This window comes from Rhinolophus ferrumequinum, chromosome 3 (assembly GCF_004115265.2).
Source record: "Rhinolophus ferrumequinum isolate MPI-CBG mRhiFer1 chromosome 3, mRhiFer1_v1.p, whole genome shotgun sequence".
NCBI lineage: Eukaryota > Metazoa > Chordata > Mammalia > Chiroptera > Rhinolophidae > Rhinolophus > Rhinolophus ferrumequinum.
This window is the reverse complement of record NC_046286.1, coordinates 95528959-95535532: the sequence shown is the minus strand read 5'-3', so window position 1 is coordinate 95535532 and position 6574 is coordinate 95528959.

Sequence of the window (6574 nt, the reverse complement as noted above, 5' to 3'; positions counted from 1 at the left end):
CTTGCTTTTGTAGCTCTCTTTCTGTATTTTTCTTTCATAGTATTTCCCACACTGAAATCAAATGACCAATTGACCTAACTGTGTCTCTTACTGGAACTAAGTCTTATGCATTATTATATCCCCAGCACCTAGTACATTATAAGTTCCTATTAATGTTTGCAGATCAGAATGAAATGAATGATTTATATGGGAAAAATGAAAAGGTTTTTATTTTTCTTTCATTTAGTATTATTTAATACTATTGTTGAATCTTCTGTGTTTCTAAGGCTGAAACAAAAAAAAAAAAAAAGAAAAAATATGGAATAGTCTTACATAAGAGTCCCAGTCATTGGTTTCAATTTATAAAGCCTTTGAAATTGTATTTATTGAACTCATAGGACAAGGTATTTGCAGACTTTGAAGAGAATGATATATCTTCAAATTTGTGGTTATACCTAAACTGCATCAACAGCTGGCAAACTATAGCCCATGAACCAAATCCAATCTATCATCCGTCTCATATACTCTGAAAGATAAGAATGGTTTTTACAATATAACTGGTCATAATATGTATATATATATTATATTATATATGAAAGATAAAAATAGTTTTTACAATATAATATAATATATTATAACCAGTTATATTGTAAAAACCATTCTTTCAGAGTATATATATAGTGGCTCACATATATATGTATATATAGTGGCACACAAAAATGATATTAAATTTAAGTTTTAGTGTCTGTAAATAAAGTTCTGTTTAAGCTCAGCCATGCCCAATCGTTAAAACATTGCCTATGTTTGCTCTTGTGCTGCATGGCAGAGTAGATTCACTATGATAGAGACTGAATGATCCTCAAAGCTGCAAATACGTACTATCTGGACCTTTATAAGAAAAGCTTGTCAAAGTCTGCTCTATATCAAACAAAAGGTTTTTTAACATTTATTACTTTTTTTCAGTAGAAATCCTGAAGTTAGTTATTCAGTGTACTGCATTTACTGAAATTGTTTCTTGGACAGTAACTATGAAATACTTTTCCCACCCTCTCACTTCAAAATTTTTCCATGTGCTCCATCTTTGAGGCATTCAAAGAGAGGCCAGATTGATCAGAATATACTTGAATTTTTAATACCATCTAACTTTGTTTCATTTATGGTTTACATTTCAAAATATCTTTTTGTAAAGAATGAGTGAATAAATAAAATGAAAATCACATGTATTTAGTAGACAAATTCAATACAAAACTATTACCAGTTGCTTCTAACCTTGGAGGAAATGTAATTCTTCATTTCATTTCTTATTTCATTAGGAATACAGATTTGAAAGGCCAAACACTGTCTCAGCTCTAAAAACCAATGTAAACTACAGGCTTTGAATAAGTGATTACAAGGTAAGATGACTTAGGAAATCCTACAATGGATTATGATAGCTAGAGGAGGTATATCAAAGGTGAGATTTATTGAACAGGTGAACTTTGGCTTAAAAAATATATAATAAAGGAGGAAGGAGGGAAGACCATCCAACTATAATAATAACAACAACAAAAATCATTTCAGAAAACCTGGAGGTGTGGCCTAAATGAGAAACTAATACAGGGTCTCCTCCAAAGGAAAGGGTAAGCCAGTAAGCAGGGACATGAGGTGAGCTGGTATCTGTCTGTAAAAGATCACTCTGGCTACTATACGGAGTACAGGTTAAGTACTGTGTGCAGAAAGACACTATATTAATGTGATAAAGATTAGCATTCCAGTTCCAGAGGACGTAAAAGCAGATTGTCTCCCTCAGAATGAGATCTTTGACATTTGAGGTGGGACAATTAAGTTTGCAAACTCATCCTAGAAAAAGTGCCACATACCTCATTGCTGAGTATCACTATGGTCACCTTCCAGGTATTCCCTTTGGGAAGCTATGCACCAATGCCAGTGCCTAGTCACCCTTCAAAGCAATTTTGGAACTCTCTTTTCTGGATGTCCTGAATACCATCAACATGTCTTCCTTTCAATATTTCCTTTATCTTTGGGTAAAGAAAGAAGTCATTGAAGGTCAAATCAGGTGAGTAGGAGGGTGTTTCACTGGCTAAAAACTCCCTCACGGACAGTGCTATGTGAGCTGGTGCATTGCCATGATGCAAGAGCCATTGGCGAAAAGTTCAGATCATTTACTTCTAACTTTTTTATGCAGCCTTTTCAGCACTTACAAATAGGAAAATTAGTTAACTGTTTGTCTATTTGGTTCAAATTCATAATGAATAATCCCTCTAATATTTAAAAAGTTTAGCAACATCATTTTGACTCTTGATTTGGACCGACGGAACTGTTTTGATTGTGGACAGTTTGTGACTTCCATTGTGCACTTTGCCACTTTGTTTCACGGTTGTATTGCTACACCCATGTGTCATCACCAGTGATAACATGGCCCAAAACATCATCTTGCCTGTCCAGAAGGTCTTGGCAAACTTTGATTGTTTATTGCTTTTGTTCATCAGTGAGCTCCTTCGGGACCATTTTTGCACACACCTTTCTCATGCCAAGATTTTCAGTTAAGATTTTCCTATCTATCGATGTTTACTTGGTCTGCTATGTTTCTCACAGTCAGCCAATGATTTTGAAGGACAAGTCAATGAATTTTTGCAATGTTTTCATCAGTTCTGCTCTAACTAGCCGCTCTGACCTCTCTTCATCAGTGAAGCAAGTGTTCTCTCCCCTTAGAAAAATGTTTTATCCATTTGTACACTGTCATTTTCTTCATGGCATTGTCCCCATAAACTTGGACTAACATGTCCCTGATTTCACTTTCACTGAGGCCAAGATTAACAAGAAATTTAATGTTTCTTTATTGTTCTAATTCAAGTTAGACATTCTCATGATGGCACAAAAAAAACAACAACAACCCAACAACAATAGTGAACACCACTCAGCAAGACCCTGCCGCAGGTCGACACGGACACAGCTATGAGACTCTAATATACCAAGGTTATAAAACCTTACCGAGCTGTTTGTACAGTGCTGCCAATGTGAGCACATGGTGGTGAGTTTGCGAACTTAATTGTCAGACCTTGTACACTTTGATTCGCAGAATGCGAGGAAAATACAAGCAAACTTGATGCTGCCTCCCAGTGCACAGTAGGAGTAAATGGGGAGATGCTTCAGTCAGAAAGGGGATTCAGTTCAGGCCGAGTTCAGTGTGGGCTAAGGGGATAGTCACTGGGCTGAGTGAGTGGTGGGCGTGCTCCTGCACCTTCTGGGGCTTTTGTCTCGTACAGAACTTTCCTTACCAGGTGCCTAGGCCTGTGTGTGCTGGAGAGGAAGCCATTCTCCACTCCTTTTCCCACAACCAGCTGGGTGGATCTCTTACTCTTTTCCAGGTGACGAGGCATGAAGGGGCGGGGCAGCTCATTGACCTGAGGGTGAGGGACAGTCAGTGGTGGCAGTGGCCAGATTGACCTGCGGGTGAGGGACAGTCAGTGGTGGCAGTGGCCAGATTGACCTGAGGGTGACGGACACTCAGTGGTGGCAGTGGCCAGATTGACCTGAGAGTGACGGACACTCAGTGGTGGCAGTGGCCATATTGACCTCAGGGTGAGGGACAGTCAGTGGTGGCAGTGGCCACATTGACCTGAGGGTGATGGACACTCAGTGGTTGCAGTGGCCAGATTGACCTGAGGGTGAGGGACAGTCAGTGGTGGCAGTGGCCAGATTGACCTGAGGGTGATGGACACTCAGTGGTCGGACTGACCGGCTGGTCAGTGTCAGAGCCCCCTGGGCAAGAACAGCTCCCCAGTCCTCAAAGGCTCACATCTAACATGGCGTCACTCATGTACGTTTATTTCACAGCCATGGAACAGGTGTTTATGTTCAAACTGCTCTATTTCAGTCAAACTACATTAGTAGCTTTGATAACTGATGCTTGTAGGATTTGAACATTATACTGAACAGTTTTCTAAAACACAGAGAGAAAATTTGAAGACAACAGTATTTGGTGATGTGGCCATGCAGCAGCCTACCTGTCTGTCCGCTTGTACCTGCCCCCCAAAAAAGTAGAGTCTGTGAGACGGATCCTTTCAGAGACCTTGCTTCACCTTTGTGTTTGCACCTCATGTCTCCCTGTTTGGCCCCAAAAGATGGCTGGTCAGCCAATGACGAGTAAGATTCCCCATCGGGGCGGGGGGTGGGGGATAACTCAAGCCAGGCGCAGTCGAGTGGGGACCAACAGGAGATCCCACAGGGTTCATAGAGGTGGGCACAGACCCCCACCTTCCCCAAGCTAAGAAGAGCCTCTGCCTCTGTGGCTGCATTCCTTCCCACAACCTGCAAGGGAAGAAATTCAATGGTGTGCTCTCTATCTATTCATATGCATATAGGTTCTGTCCCTTGGGGAAATAAGTACATCCTGAGACTTTTGGTTCTACTGCCTGCAGGCAAGGGTGGTTGGCTTGAATCAGTTTCCTATTATGATGTGTGGGATTCACAGATCTTGAGATTGAGAAGCTTTGTCTCCTTTACTTCCCCACCTAACTAATAAAAGCTAATGTTGGCCTGTGCTCAGTCCTTGAGGCTGCACATCACTTGGCCCAGCTTCAACTCTATTCAGGGCTTCTGTCTTTTCACAACCCTGCACCACCCTCCTCTCTCCCCACAACCCTCATCTCAGGGGGCGCGAAATGGTGGTAGTGAGTCTATGTGGATGGGAGTTGCCTAAAGGGGTCCAGACCATTAAGTGCATTTCCCAAACCCCTCTCAGAGCAACCAGTTAGCTCTGAGAGCTAACTGTGAGCTCCTGGAAGTTCAGATTACAAATCTCGCATCCCATCATGCTGTGTAAAGGCCCATTGTGAGGTGGTGCAGGTGAAAATATAGTGGTGGTTTAGTATAAAATGTTAGTGGATGAGGGATATTTGGATATGGGGGATTTGGGCAAGGAGTCCACGGGGTTTCTCAGATTTCAAGCTTGAATTGTCTGGGTGCTGGTAGCCACCAGTATAATAGGGACTGCCGGAGAAGGAACTGATTGATTCTTGGTGAATTTAGGTGCGGAAACTGAGGATTATTGATTAACTCTTGGACATGTTGAGTTTAAGGAGGTATAAGTCACGTAAAATAAATGGAGAGTCGGTGGTGGGACATACGGATTGGGAGTTTAAGGAAAACACATCAGTAGGAGATACGTCATATTCATCTACCTGCATGAGGTAACGGGACCCTCAGGACTAGGTGCTATTAATATTTCTTAAGGAGAAAGTGCAGAGAGAGATGAGAAGAAGGATCAGAACAGAACCCCAAGGCCCTCTGTGACTTCCTGGTTAGTGAGAGAGAAATGACCAAGCAAAGACAGAGGCAAAAATGAAGCTAACACGTGCAGGGGAATGTGAAGAGAGTTTCCATAGCTGCATGTCTCTATGATTAAAATTTCAGCTTCTTTCATTAATATAAGTTTCTCTACATATCTTAATAATGAAAAGGTGGGGTAAATGTCATAGCTCAGGTCTCCGTGACTCGCTTTATCAGAATTATTTAATTGTATTTGTCAGCTCCTAGAAGTTCTGATTACAAATATCTCATCCCAGATCTTGGGCAGATCAAGTGACAATGCAGTACTTCCAGAAGGAAATCTGACCACCCCCATCATGCTGTGTAAAGACCATTGTGACAATAAAGATGTTTCCCTCTTTTCAAAGATAAAGGGAAAACCTTAAAGTGCTGTAAGTCTGAAAAGCAGAGGGATAGTAATAGTTTATAATAGCCTTTGAAAGGACCAGCAAGAGAATTCCAATTGCCTTAATGATTAGAAGTGAGTCTTGAAATCAGGAAATTCGAAGCCTCTTTACAAATCCCTGCTCCTCACCTTTATTTCAGGATGTATGTTGTCGCAGGCACACAATTGTACACGTCCAGCATCCATTTTGTTTGTCTAAGAGAGTATACAGCCCATCCATTGCAATGCTTTCGATTAATACCACTGAAATCAGAAAGGAGACATCCGAGTGGGAATAAAAGCCAAGGAAACACATGCACAATAACAAACAGCTCCACAGGAAGAGTGAAGAAAGAGGACTACACCTTTTGCTGAGGTAATTTTTTGAAATGAAAGTCAACAAAGGGTTTTTCAGCAGGTGAAAAAACCTTACATATGCTCCATAGTTTTGACTGGAGGTACAATGTATATTTAAGAATAATTTTTAAACTAAAAATGATTAGCAAGGAAGGTACTTCTCTGAGTGAACCACAGTCAATCTTTTACTTCTGAATTTAAATAATTAGTCTTTCACATAGGACTGTAAGTTGTGAAAACTTCAAGACCTTTATTGGTGAATGTACTGTTGTTGCGGAAGAACGGCAAGGATCGAGAGACTCAAGCGGCACACAGAGATCAGGGAGAACACAGCTTTATTAGCCGGCGGGCTCAGCGGGATTGTTCCCAAAGACTGAGCACTTACTGGGGTCAGACGCTTTGTTTTATAGGGTTAGGCCTCCGGGTTGGGGGGGGGAAATCTGGCCGGGGGTGCCGGGGAGGTCCGTCCCTAACAGCTGTGATTGCTCAACATTGTTTTGACAGGAAAGCCTCTAACTGCTGTGTTTGCAGGAAATTGCTCCG